The sequence below is a fragment of the Megachile rotundata genome, chromosome 1 (genome assembly GCF_050947335.1).
Source record: "Megachile rotundata isolate GNS110a chromosome 1, iyMegRotu1, whole genome shotgun sequence".
In the NCBI taxonomy this organism is placed as follows: Eukaryota; Metazoa; Arthropoda; class Insecta; order Hymenoptera; family Megachilidae; genus Megachile; species Megachile rotundata.
The window spans coordinates 11,671,468-11,686,912 of NC_134983.1; the positions used below are offsets into that span (position 1 = coordinate 11,671,468).

Consider the following 15,445-nt stretch of genomic DNA (forward strand, 5'->3'; position numbering starts at 1 on the left):
CGTCAATTTTTCCTCGATATTTCCAGTTTCTTCGTGAAGGAAAAAATAATTATTGCAACGAATTTATATTCGACGGCTGTTTTATTCCGAATAATGTTCATGGTGTCGATGTACGCCATTGATATGGTTATGGTAACGATGCTTGATACTAATGGAACTCGATTAATCATCCCACGTTCATTTTTTCTTCGCGCAGATTGTTCACGACTCGACGACTAATGGCTAACCCTCTTGTACTTGCAAACATAGTTATTGCCGTTGAGTTACCTATTTAGAACTTGCCGTTCATACCAGTCATTTTCTCATTTTTATCGAACGATTTATACAAGCATTTATGAGAACGATATAAAGATGCAAACGAAGAATTTTGTTTATAACAGAAAATGTATTATAACAGAAGATGTATTTAGGAAAAAAAGAATTTATTTTTAATATTAACTTAAATCTGCAACATCTCATTTTATCTTCAATAAAAGAGCAATTTAAGCCTAACCTTTGAAATTTCGCAAGATTCTCTGGACACGATAAATATATGATTGTTAGCCACTTACGAGCAGGTGAGCAAACGATTTCGATCGGAAGCGAGCAAAAACGTTTTCAGTGAAATTTCGAGATAAAACAAAGCGTTCGTGCATTCGTGGATGGAATCACGCGAACGATCAGTTCATTAAGATCTAATCCACAACAGGTAAAGAGTTATGAATGACAAACGATACGTCGGAACAGAACGACAACCTGGACTCATTTTGCACTATATCAGTCTGTTTAACCACCAACAGCAATTACCGGAGCCCACCTGCACGAACGAGGTTAACGACACTCATAGAGGTTGCATCTTCTCTCTATCGAGCATCGATTTTACAATAATTAAAAAAAATAAAATTACCGGCGTAGGGTAAGAAGCAAATAGAAATCGATCGAAGAGAAACGAACACTAACAACCTTAATTACCATGAAATCCGATAAATCATAAATTACATGATATATCGCGTCTATTTGTCTTCATTCTTCGACATCGACTTCGTTTTATAAAAGTTGTTAAAAATCAGTCGGAAGTGAGCAATGAAGATGAAGATACTTTAATTACATAATGAATCAAACGAATCGTGAATTATATGATACATTACACACTGTCATATTCTGACTGAAGGTTCATTTTATGAACAATAAACAAAGCAATAAAATAGATAAAAGATTGATGAAGTCGAATGAGGATTTATATGATTTCGCACAGAATTTTATAAAAATTCAGAAACAAAATTAAGAAGTGAACAATAAAAGGATTAACGTTAATTGCGGCGAAGTCGAATAAATTACGAAACAAAATTGTAAAAAGGAATGAAAAAGTGATCAAACGCTTTTAACGTTAATGACTGTGAAGTTGAATGAACCGTATGCACAGTTTGTCTTCGTTTAATAAAAATTGAAAGTAAGTCGCTGAGCAGAGAATGAGGTAATCGAAGTGAAACGGACACTAACAGCGTTAATTACCAGTGACTTGATTAAATCATGAATTACACGATACATTATGACCGCGTGTATCTTCGAACTCTAGCTGATAATATGCGATCACAGGAAATGCAATAATTATTGAATTAATAAATACTGATTAAAGCAGAAACGAATTGATCTCGATGCACCAATTACGCGATATACGCGGAGCAAGCGGTAATTGAATAAACATGTTTATAACGCGTTAAATATTACGATCACTTAACATTTGCGAATCGACATTTTTTCTATTGCTTTCAAAACGGGAGCGTTAACGAACGCAAGTCACCGTGACGGCGAATGAAATGCAAATAAAATTATAGATCGACGTCGCTCTATAGTTATGGATTGACTTCTGTCACCGGCGGAAATTCCATTTGCTTCAACATCGATCGAACCGAACGAATCCCGCGGGATTTAAGCTCTTACGCGGAATGGGAAAGTCGAATGAATTCAAAACATCTATAATAGAAGCTGGTGAAGCTATACGAGCAAATATGGAGTCTCATGCGACCATTTTCTTACCATTCGCGTATCTTCATGTATCACGAAACCGAAAAATTCCACTGCGAAGGAACATTCTAATAAAGGTTCCAATCGAACAGTAAACAAACGGTTGAATTATTTAAAAAAAAATAAAGTCTTTCCTGTTACAGTAAAGAGTACATCAAAATAATTAACAGAAAATTCACTTTTCTATAAAATTTTAGAAAAATTATTAATAAATACTTATTTTAATTATATTTCTTAGTGTTATAACGAATGAAATCCTTTAAAAATTTTATGAAATATTTTCTATTAAATTTGAATTAAATTGAACTTATCACGTAATAAAAAATTCAAATACATGATATAAATTGGAAAATTTTAATGAAATTTTAATAGGTATGAAATTGTGAACCTCTTTATTTTTGAACCTGCTCATTAAAATTTCATTAAACTCAACAATACAATCAAATCCTAAATTTGAAAATTTACCGAAAATTAATTGAAAACTAATAACAGTGTCTTTTTGTTCAAATCACAATTTTTCCAGAAAACGAAATGAATTCTACGATAACACAGTTTATGCAAACTTTATCTGTCACGTGTCGTTGATATTAATATTAATTTCTCTTGTCTGTCATTCACTTTGGAATCGCAGGTTTGTTGAATTTGTAATGACGATATGAAGCAGGAAGAGCTGAAACGATGGCCTTGGGAATAGTCGGCAATGGCGAACACCTTCAAAATATTTGCACGCGAAGGTTGTTTCCAAAGCGAAACTACGTTTGTTTGTCGTTCTAACGGATCGGTCTAAAAGATATTTCAAATTTTACGGGGCAATCTATGGCTGAAAACAGCTGTTGAATCCGCAATTTCGAGAGAAACAAGATATCTGTCAAAACGTTTCGTATCGCTGGCGCTTGTGTAATTGGAAAAAGAGGAACGACCCATAAACGTTGAAAACGAATGGCCGAGAATCGAATCGCCTCTCGAGCTCCAGACCATAAATTTTCCGACTTAAAAACAAGTAAACCTTTGCATTCTGCATTCGTACAACGGTTGGAAACGAAACTATCTTTATGTTCTACTTAAATCTGTGTTTTGTTATAAACACTCGCATCGAACAGACTAAATTTCATATTTTATGTATATAAAATTATTCACAATTTCCTTACTTGGTATCACTTTTGGTGTTCACTTTTTCCAAATTTTAACTTGAAAATTTAGAAGGTAAAATATTTTTTAAAACAGCCATAAACTGTTCTAATAACGCATGCATTAATATTTACTATCATTAGCCTTCGTGTAAAAATCCTTTTTAAAAATTATTTCAAAAATTTCTCTCACACTTTTCTATCATTAATATCCTTATATTCTTTCATTCTCCGTTTAGAAAAAATTTTCCAACGCCTAATCGCTCCAAAACAACGAAGAAACAGTCCAACAATCAGCACAAATCAGATCGTCTTTTTCACATCGTATCTGTTTAAACGTTCTTATCGTGTACGCTTAGATAGTCGGTACGTAAGTGTCTTATCAATACTTAAAATCCCACGGTCAATACTGAAGTGCCCCAGGAAAAAACAATCGTTACGTTTCTCGTTCGTCGTCACGATTTCTTCTTGTGTTTCCCTCCGCCATTCCCGTTGATTTCTCTAGGAACGATCGAACGTTCGCCGAAGTCAATCAACTGAAACAGCAAGAACGTTTCTTTCGAACTCGTCGGCTTTTCGCTGAAAAATCCCTATCTCTCCATATACGTGATCTTCGAACAATCAACGTTCCATCGCACCGATAGAAAAACAGATATCTCATCCAGAGGAAACGTTACGCAAGACCCTACACGTTGGAAGACCCATAAGTTTAACCCTTTCGTTAAGATGTCTGCTGTAGTTATAAATCGACAGTCTATGCTTTGGTTACGTTGATGGTCGATTGAATTGGGATTTGAAAATTAGGAGGATTTAAAAATTCGACATTTTGGATTTGGAAGCCGAAGTCTCTAGATTGATATATCTTTCCATTCCAAGGTGAGCAAATATTCCAAGTTTTTTGGATTCAGATTATGGACTTCTCAAAATTATCAAAGCCCAAGGTTCCCTAGGTTTTCAAATAGGTTCCCAAATTCTTGGACCTTCAAATCTTCAGATCACTCAATTTCTAGGTTCCCAAATTCCTGGACTTTCCAATCTCTGGATACCCCAATTTCTATGTCCCCCAATTCCCAAACTCTCAAATCTGTAGATTTCTAGAATTTTTAGATCCCCAAATTCCTACATTCCCAAATACCAAGGTTCCCAAATGACATCCACAAATTTCTAAACCTCCAAATTCTAAAATCCAAAAATTCCAAGATATCCACATACCTATCCCCCGAATTTCTAAGTCCTCAAATGCTTAGATCACCAAATTTCTAGTTCCCCAAATCCTTGAATCCACAATTTCCTACGTACCGAAATTGCAAGCTCCCCTAAATCGCTGATTACCATATTAACTATAAGAATCCCAAAACACCTAATATCAGTTGCTAAACTCCTACTGTCCCAAATTCTTATCCAATTCCGAAGTACTGAAATATGTAAGAATGCGTAAAAACATGCAAGTGGATGTCATGTGCCATTTTCCCTAGAAAAGCTAGATTTGTTGTAGACTGTACAGAAGAACGATTTCCTCGAAATTCACGATCGCCTGATAATGTCGAGGTCGCACGTTCGCGCGCGAAATAGACGTCACCAGAGTCAGCAGAGATCGTCTATAAGTCAACGGGGACAAATAAAGTCGAAGATCTGAGAGGTCCCTTCTCAGCAGCCTCCACGCTGGTAGCCGCTTTCCCTCCTCGTCGTCAACTTCTTCGTCCATCCATTCTTTCACCTCGGCTCTATCGTTCTCTGTTGCGCCGTCTCTTCCGATCGTTCGATCCACGTCATACTCGCTGCTGGCCACCGTATCTACGGGTCGTTGATATCGCGTCGCCTCGTGTTTTCTCGGATAACGTATATAGTCGTCGTCTGACGCGAAATCGTGGCGCGTTACGGCGAGCCGCGCCGCGACGACTACGCGCTCGACGATAATAATTATTGACAGATGCGACTGACTAACGCGAGGGCCGACGTTGCGACGTCGTTTGTCTAGCGTGAGTAAACTTTCAGCCACGCACTCTTGTCTACGCCAAGCGCAAAAGGCTGAAACGAATGCCTTCAACGGAATCGACGACACGCGGCGTCGCGTTCAATGAAACTTTAATCGACCGACGCATTCCGAACGCTTTCGGTACTTTACAGTGCTGGATTAATTGTATCGAGGGGCACCACATTTGACACTGATTTTATTCGACACCTTGATGACCTTCAAATATTTTCTCAGGGACGTTACGAATCATTTTGCCCTTATAACTACTGATCAGACTTACTTTCAGAGGTAGTCGCAAAAAGATTTTCGACTAAACACTTGCACTGTGATTTGTCAAATACGTCAGTCTGAGCTAACTTAATCACAGCTACAATAAAACTGGTAAAGAAAGTTGAAATATTATCTCAATTCGGTATCAATTGTTGACTATAATAATTGGACTTGAACTTCAAATTGAACCGTATTCAAAATTCGAGTAAAATTGATCATAGCTGAGAGTGCGTCACGAGTCAGTCATGTCAAAATGCAAGGGTTAAATTTATATTTTAATTGGTTAGATTACTATGTATTTGTTATAATGTCGAATTTGAAGAATTCCCAGTATACAAGACACTATATTTTAATGTGACATTTTGTGCTATCATATGTATCGGTGATTGTGGATGCTGAAAGAATTCAGATAATCGTACAATGTGTATAAAAGGACCTCAAAATGTTTTAAGTTTGGGTCTAAAGGTCTTGATACGGCATTGCATGACCCCTGCTGAACCATCGTGTTTCGTAGCATCGTTCTTGTAGACCAACTCAACAATACTGCCATAAAATTGCGAATATTTGGGGAACCAGAAGAAAGGAGACACAGGTTACTTCGATAAACATGTGCTACTTCCTTATGGATTATACTTAAATATCGTTGTGTTTGTTTAATACTTTTCTTCGTTAAACTTACATTTTGAAATTAAGCTACAACAGAATTTATATAGAAATAAGATACAGAAATAATTTTCCATATTAACGTTTCTGTTGATGAAATTTAAACTAGCGAATTATCGGCCGATCATAATTTACGATTAGGTGTCAACACCTGTATATTTTTTTCTACTTAGAGAGTCCAGAAATTAAAGAAGAATGTTTCGATATATTTATAAGCCACGTGCATCGAGACGTACATCGAAACGTATACTCGGCCAATTACATAATTTCCTGTAAGAAATTTTTATCCAGCGGTTCTAGATCTGGTGTCCGTGATACTTGTAGATAAATAAAAGATTACCAAGCAGCAGGACTTTAACACCTTGGTCTCATCGGTACACGGTGTGATGCAATCAGTGCAACAAGCGTGCTCGAAACGTTCTCTTGTGATCCCAGATCGAATTCCTACTCCTATTACGTGTGCTGCGCGAAATCGCCTATTAACCGCAAAATTCTATCGATACGAATAATTAATTGGTATACTTGATGGAACGTCAGCCTTCGATCTCTTCTTCTGATTAAACTGACAATTAAATTCACGACTGCGTACACCATCAAACGGTACGGTACATGTATCTTAATTACATACAGGAGCCTTCAAGGCAATTTGCGCAATCATACATCAATTAAGAAGTATTGGAACATGAATCTCATACCCTCAAAATCAATATCTGGTATTTTAGCGATTTTGGAGTCTATTATGGAGTCATCTAGATTAGACAAAACCTAGCTTTTGAAAGTATTTCTTGTAAATTCTGTTCTTTTGTATATAAATAATTTAGCAAAAATAAAATACGTAATTGGGTGATAAAACGCTTTTGCAGCTTGAAATTTGTGAGATTTGAAGTCTTATTCGTTATTAATTATATTTAATTTAAAGAATTTAAATTAATTTAAAAAGTTTATGCTTATTTATGTACATATCTTTCTATCAAGAATTTTAGTACAAATACTGAGTTACATTTACCCTGAGCTACCCTAAAAAATATGGCAACGTAATAGAAGGAAATTCCATCGCTCATGTATAAACGTTTGCTAGATGAAATTATACTGCCTGTTGAATACGAAAATGTTTCGTGGAAGTTAGATATAATGCTTGGTAATCCCCGGGTATTACGGCGAATGAGTCCTCCTTCTACCATCTTTCCCAGGGAATTATATCATACATGTGATACACTAAGCTGTAGACGCTTCTTAGATACTCCGCAAATTCTCCCAAAGCTAAACGTAATGGGCGAATTCTCTTTCCATACTTATTTTCATTCTTAAGATATGCTTTAGTACATTTTGGTGCAACGTAGACTTCCTTTGGGTTAAGTTTCTCAGTCGTTAAATTTGAAAACTTCCAAATTTCTATGTTTTTAAGTTATCAAATTTACAAACTGCCAATTTTTAAATTTTTAATATATGCATACCAAATTTTTCAATTTCTAGGTTATCAAATTTGCAACATTTGTAATAATTTGCGTTTGTCTAATTCTTAAATTTTCAAATCTTCCCTAATTTATTTTTTGGCAAAGTCCAAACGGTGTTCAATTACCATTTCACTTTTCGTTTCATTCCGGTTTTTATGAGACCAATTTCGCTTAAAAAATGTTGAACACCAGTATTATCCTAACGCAAGGCAATAAATTCACCGTTTAAATTTAGAAACTAACTATCCGTGTCTTTAATAATTCAGATTACCAAAGCAGCAGTCAACGTGTTAATAAATTCTATTCGGAAAAAGAATGCGAAGGTCGCGAATTTAATTGCCACCGTAATAATTCACCCAAGATCGAACGAACAAAACCGTGGAAACTGCGACAAATAACCGTGTACACATTTGTTTGTTTCGCGTTAAAAAAGAATAGAGCCCATTGCAACGGCGAATCAACCACTCGCGGAAACGCAAATTGCTGGCCAATTTTATTGCACATGAAAATTTTATTGTCGACCCCGGTTGTCCAACCGCGCAATTTCAAGTGAACGATTCGAAAAATTTGGTAAAACTTGTTGCGATCAGCAATTGAGGGAATTCCTTGGAATCCGTTTGCCTAGTTCTTTTGGTATAATTTATTCATAGAGCTCTTCATTTGCTTAACGGACAGGCGTAGCGGTACTCTATTATTAGAATTATGTTAAAATTTTCGCGTTTTGACAAATTTTTGTCACCTTACCCTCTGACAATGGTGAAACGAAAATACGATATTTAATTTCGAATGCTTGATTTGCTTCTAATTTATATTACCTCTATCTGATACCGTAGGCAAATAATTACATTCAGATTAATTATTCATGCATAGTAAAAAGTCCGAATAATTACAGTATCCGCGATTAAACAACCTGTTTTGTCAGGAAAACAGGTATAAAAAGTGATGAAATTAACAAGAATTGGATATTATTAAAAGCAATATTATATAGGTAATATAAATCTCGTTCTATAGCATGACTGCGTAGTTTCACGAACTGATTTATAGTCTTCATATTTGCCTCTAGATCGTAATGTATATTTAATAACGCGAGTGCAATAATTCTGTGCTATATAAAGTAGCATACTACTTTTGTATGTTGTCAAAGGTAAATAAACTTCATATTTCATTACCTGCATATTATCGAAAATATTCCTCGTCTCTTCTAATTACAATTCCGTGCTTTAAATAGAAATATTGCACGCTATCGTTAAACACATACTCGATAAATCAAATTTTCCGAGAGAAAAATTCTCTACGTTTAATGAAACAAAATTACGGTATGTAAAAGAATATTCCATTAATTATTTGGATAATGATCGAAGAAATTATTGCTCGATTAATAACGTTGTGAATAAATTATTCGCGTCATTTGTTGATTATTAATATCTTAAACGGAACTTCATCGAACGAATTTCTAACAAAAGACAGCGTATACTCATCGAGTTTAATTGAAGTCAGACCCGTTATTGAAAATAAATCAATACTTGTTCAGTTAAATGTTCGAAGTTGATTGAATAATTTCTGTAATTTTGTGCTTATTATTATCTCCTTTTTACGGAATTATATTTTCTATTAATGTAACGATAAATAACAACGAGAATTTAACGATCGCGAGCACGATGATATTTTCCATCTAGTTATCGAGACGACTCGACTTAAATTTTCCATACGATCTTATCAAATTTAACGCCATTACATTTCTTTCCCTTATTGATGAATGCTAACGAGAAATGCTTACAACGACTCTGATAAATACGTATAAGTGATCCATTAATAATTAACGTTAATGATGCACGTAAACATCATACCAAAACCACTACAAATATTTGAAGTAATATTTCACTTGATTATACTTCATTGATTACGTAGTGTAGTTTTAGACAGAAACATGGACTGAACAAATTAAATATAATTTCATATTGTATCTATTAAATAAATATATCACATTATATCGATTAAATAAATACATCAATGTGATGACGTGAGAAATATCACTTCAAAAGAATATATAAAAATGTCAAGTAAAATAGCAGTAATAATCGCAAAAGGAAAGAAAGTACAATTTTGTGTTTCTAATAAAAAAGACATTATTTTAATAAAATAATCTTGCACGTTTTAAAAACAAATTATACCACAAAGATTTTAACAATTCAATGATTTAACAATTTTACCATAATCATTGAATGTAAAAATTAATCCAAGAGAAATTCAGCCATCCTATTATCTTAGAACATTACAAATATCAAGAACAGAGTCATTATTTGCAAGCAGAGTTTCAAGAAAACAACGTCGAGTGAATCAAGGGGATTTGTTATTCATTCTAGGAGCAGATTTATTGGAATATTACCAAGTTTATAAATTTTAAATGAGAAGAACAAGGCCCGCACGATCCTTTCTTCCTCTTGTATGCAAATTCCTGCTAATAATTCGTGCCTTCGAGTATTCAACAATAATCATTCGATCATTTGCATCTTCAATTTACGACACATTAAGTTTTCTTTATTTACCTGCCAATAGATCGAGTTCACATTATCGTCAGATAATATGCTGGAACGGTTAAATCACGATATCAAATTCTTTTATGTGTTTCAATAGACTACATTTTCATACTTATTATCGTTAGTTGACTTTCAAGTACAATGTAGAATATTTAGTAAAAAGTTTTTGAAATTATATTTAATTTGCTCCTTTTTTGACCACCACATTTTCTTGTTGTCATACTATTAATTTCATGGTCTTTATCGATTTGTACATATCATCGTATAGATTCAACTGTACAAAATTTTATTTACATAATTTATGTTAAAACTGCACTTATTAACGAATTTGTTAATGAATAAATATTTAGTAAGAGAACAATCTTTAAGATAGTAAATACTAATAATAGTAAATACCTTCCACGATTCAAAGTGAAAATTTCAACAATATTAAAAATTCAATTTCTAACAAAGTGAATCCCTAATGATACTTGACCAATGAGTACATATTTTTTTACAACCGACAAAAGTTCCACATTGAAACAACATCCGACGATCAACCCCCTTTCAACGTAACGCTTGCTCAATGTTCGCGCGTGTCCATCTCGTTTGCGTGACAAACACCAATGACAGTGCTCGAAAATAACGAGACTCGATCGATAGTGTCTTCGATCATCTCTCTCGCGGTGTCGAGAAAAGAAAAAAAACTTCCACGATCACGACCAATAAGGTACCTCTTTCGATTTCCATTGAATTTTTCGGTAAGTGATACGAGGTTTCGAGAACGCATTGACGTTCGGAATCTCAGATGACGCGTTTTACGAGTCGTCTGTATTGTTAGTGATTACGCAGAGATACGCGTTCGGCACGACACTTCATTCAGAATAAAATGGACCGATATTCTGTTTACCATGCACGAAGCTTAGTGCGTGAATGTACACCGCGATACGAATAGAACCACGGAAACCTAACAGCACAATGGCTCTACGGTAATTCTCTATTCGTAGCATTTGCGTGACAAACAAACGTGAGCAACGATGCCGCCGGTGTCGGCCGAATAATAAAAAATTCGCATAGTAATAGTTCTGGCTCGCGTGATAAAAGGGTATACGTTCCGCGAGCTATCGGGACGTATTCAAATTTATCCGCCATTCAGACGGGAAAAACGCGATTCCTTAAAGATTTCCCGTTCCGGTTAACCCTTTCAGGTTAACCGTTCCAAAAAAACAATGAAACCTTTGTCAAAATTCCGGTCAGTTAATATCTATACTGTTACGTACAAACTCAATCTTATAAACTCTTTCTTTTTATGCTTTAGGTTCTGAATTCCTAGATCTTAAATTTCTAAATTTCGGATCACTAGGTACCGAATTTCTATATTATATCAAATCTCTAGAAACCGAAAATCTAGATTTCGAATTTGTAGGTAACGAATCTTTAGACCATGAATCCCTAGATCACCAAATTAAGCTCCAAATCCCTACATGCACCAAATTCCTAAATCCTAAAATCCCTAAATGCCAAATCCCTAGACCCCAAAATCTGTAGATCCAAAAATCCCGAAATTCCAAAATCCCTAAATCCCAAAATCCCTAGATCCCAAAATTCCTAAATTCCAAAATCCCTAGTTTTCGAAAACCTAAATCCCACATCCCTAGATCTCAAAATCCCTAGGTCCCAAAATCCCTAAATCCCAAAATCCCTAGTCCTCGAAATCCTAGATCCCAAATCCCTAGATCCTAAATCACTAAATTTCCAAATCCCTAGATCGTAAATCTCTAGATTTCTAAATCCCTAGATACCAAACCCCTAATCCTCGAAACCCTATATCCCCAGGCTTCAAGGTCCCTAAATACCTACGTCGATTGTCTAAATACCCAAATTCCTAAATTTCAATGTCACCCAAAATTCAAAAATTTTCAAATTCTCCCAAAAATTAAATGTTCCTCCTAAATGCATAAAGAAACAGCACATCGACAAGTTCACCAATGTCACGTTTGTGTAATAGACTCTCTAGCAAAGAGTAAAAAAGCAAATGTACGATATTCGTTGTGTGTGTCTATACATGTTATAGATTACATAAACATAAACATTTGATGCGTCTACGTGACCGAGTCTTACTCGGAACCATCGCAGAATTAGGTTCATCTTGTAAGCCATTGATAACCCCATGGTAGTCAACGTGTCAATAGAAGAATGAACGAGTGTAGTACTCACCGCTCGCGAAAAAACGTCAACAACCGACGTACTCTTCGAACGGGATGTTTTTTCACCTCTTCTTCGACCTTCCGAGTCGCGTGGGCAGTCCGCCTCTAAGTAAACAAAAACACAGACTTCAAATCGTCGATCCCCTTCCACGAGCAGTGTTCTCTCTTTGCTCCGTAATCACACTCGCGTGGTCCTTTTTTTTCGGTCGGTAAAAAATAGTCGTCGCGAAGCGCGGCAACAGCAAACGCGACAAGAGAGGTGGCGAGGGTCGAGAGAGAGACAGCGAACGCGAGAACGAGAGACGGAAAGAACAAGCGAGAAAGAGGGAAAGGAAAGGAATAGAAAAACGAAACGCAAGAAAAGTAGCCGGAGATAAGGAGCACGAGTTTCCTGCACTTGGGAGAGTGTATACGAGATACGAGAGTCTCACACGTCGATCACCGCACACGAGAAATACATATCGTAGCTTCTTGCCGAGGTATGTACGAAAACGTTTCGTTGCTTCGGCGACGATTCGCTTCACTGGCCGTCGATGACACGTCGTCGACGGGTCCTCACCATGGTCCGCGATTTATTCTCCCCGAATCTCACTCGTACAGTTTTCACCGGGTCAACGAGAAAATCTCTTCGCGAGAAGAAAACAGTTTTTTTTTACTTTTTCCGTTTCGTGTCGGAGTGCGTGTAGCGCGCGTGTATGGTTCGAAGTCTCGTAACGAGGGAGATCGTCCTCCTCCTCCGGTGTGTTCCTGCTCAGGATCCGATCGAGCAGGCACTGACCCCACGAGACGACGTCGAAGCGAAGAAGAAAGAGAAGGAACGAGAGAGAGAAAACGACCGGAGGGAGCTGTACGAAAGACGAACGAAGAAAAAGGAAAAGGGGAGAACGAGACAGAAGTAAACGGATAGAGAACGAAAAGAGAGAGAATGAAAGTGACGAACGGATCGCGAGCGCGTATAATACCGAACTCACAGTTGCCAGTCTCTCTTCTCTCGTATCGTATCTTCTGCCGCGCTGTTTCTCGTCACGGATTAACACGCGAGACTCGTCGTCGGTTCACGGACGAGCTTAGAACTGATTCACTGGCTTCGAATAAACGTAACACTGATTCAAAGTCACCGTTGAGAATTTGAACCGTCCGTCCGGCGAGACACGGGTTCGCGCGCGCGCACACACTAAACGTGACAGCACGTCGCGCGCTTGTTTAGAATATACTGAATATATTTTGACCGGAGCGCTCTGTTCAGGCTCGGCGCTGGCGCTTCGCGCGTTCGGCCGTCTCCGCGCACGATCGGTCACGTTCGGACTCCGCGGCCGAACCAACCACGACGCCCGGCCGACCGCGAACGAAACTCGCGCCCTCGCTCGATTGCAAATTACCTTGCAGGGACGATGCACCGGGATTCGTGTTTACCTAAAAAATACTATTTTTTCGACTTCTGAAAGTTGCCACCCAAACGAGAGTAATCATTTTAATTTCCCGTATCGATTGTGCGAAAAGAAATTCCAATATAAATAGCACGTGAACAACGATTCCGGAAATCTTACGAAATACATTTTAGTCGCTGGTGTATCAAGAAATTGTATTTCTGTATAATTATTTATCATAATTTATATAGATCAGAAAGCTTTTTAATGTGTAAATAGAAGTCGGATTTAGGATACAATCATGTTTAGGATACAATTTTTGAAATATTGATAAAATGATAGTTTTGAATAGACTCCTCCATCTACGAACTGCGCATGCGCACACCGTATTTCTATGGATGAACAAAATGATGTAAAATAGATATTATTATAAAATCTGTCGTTATGAATAAAAATATTTATGTTCCTCAATGATGGAGGGATTTTATTAACCGGACCATATTATTAAACTTTACATTGTTCTTTTGAAAATGAGATAGTAATAATTGTATTACTCGTACAATACATTTGTAATCTGATTATCAAGGAATGTTTCCTTGAAACGAAATATTTGCAAATGTCGAGAATACCTAATTACACAGTAAGAACGATAAGAACAAGGAAACAATGCTTTATCGGTTTCAATTTCGTCTTAGTTTATTACGCAATAGAGAGTTAAAACTTTTCCCTTTGTAAAATAATGAGTAAAATCAGCGAAATATAAAGTAATAAACAAAATTATTGTTATTAAATATCTTTGTAGAAATACAAGAGATATATCAAAGGATTTAATTTGTGTATTATCAGTTCGATCATTTGTTTGTATTTAAAATAAACAAATAAATTGTAATAAAGCGAACATAATTCAATTCCACGAAAAATTGATAAGCAGAGTGTATGTCTGATGAACGATCGAATAATGAAATCTTCGCCTATCAATATTGCGATTCTATCGAAACCCGGCTGTTGAAAATGCGATATACTTGTCATTAAAGAACTACATTTACTTCGTATCACCACAATCCTATCGAGAATTTTAATCACATCGCATATAAACGCGTGACAACCCCCCACCAATCTCGAATATGATCAAGCAAAAGTAACAGCAGTATCGGAGAGCATTGTGGAATATACACTTTCGCATGTACATATTATGCAAATTGATTCCATCGACCGATAGAGTCTACAGGCGTTCACGGTCTTGTTGAGCGTTTCGGTAACTCTGTTCTAGCTTCTGCTCTCTGGAACGCAACTATCCCGAGACTTCCATTTACCAGACAATTTCCAGAAAATAACATCGTTCCAGAGCGCAGACAAGAAATATCAGAAGGGTTAGTCGAAGGGAACGTACGGAGCACACACTATAGGGAGCAGTACCGCCATTACCATCGCATCGGGAAAATTAAACAATCTTCAATATCATAAATTCCTAACTTTACAAATTTTCAAAATCGCAGATTCTAAAGTTTATAAATTAAAAGATTATCAAAATGACAGATTGTGAAATTAAAAAATTTGCACGAATGAATCATATACGGATCCATGCTAAACTTTCCGTTGAATTCGTGTTGATACAAGAAGCAAACATATGCTTCTTGTAATATAATCAAAATCAATCAGATAAAATTAAAACGTCGAAAATGGTGATCTTACCCTGGGTTCCGCAAATACTAGCGGCGGCTCTGATACAGAGAATATACCTTATGGTTACTTCAACCCTTACGACTACCTCCCTTATAATCCTCGCGCCGGGGAATCCAATATTCCCGATATTCCAGCCACGATGTTCCGTATTCTCATTGATCATCTTGGAGAAAAAAAGC

General features: G+C 36.4%; 1 protein-coding gene and 1 long non-coding RNA gene across 3 annotated transcripts in view; one reads left to right on the forward strand and one right to left on the reverse strand.

Annotated features, from left to right (window-relative positions):
• Positions 1 to 13,636, reverse strand: part of Pde9 (phosphodiesterase 9) — a 167,880-nt gene extending 154,244 nt beyond the window's left edge. For both annotated transcript variants that reach the window (XM_012280684.2, XM_076536120.1), the window contains exons 1-2: positions 13,188 to 13,636; positions 12,227 to 12,321 (exon numbers count right to left, since the gene is read on the reverse strand). The gene's annotated coding sequence lies outside the window, so the exon portion shown is untranslated. The remainder of the gene's footprint in view (positions 1 to 12,226; positions 12,322 to 13,187) is intronic.
• Positions 12,559 to 14,628, forward strand: LOC143265226 (uncharacterized). Its single transcript, XR_013039515.1, has 2 exons — positions 12,559 to 12,695; positions 12,817 to 14,628. It is a non-coding gene; the product is annotated as an uncharacterized LOC143265226 (long non-coding RNA).
• Positions 14,629 to 15,445: the final 817 nt, after the last annotated feature.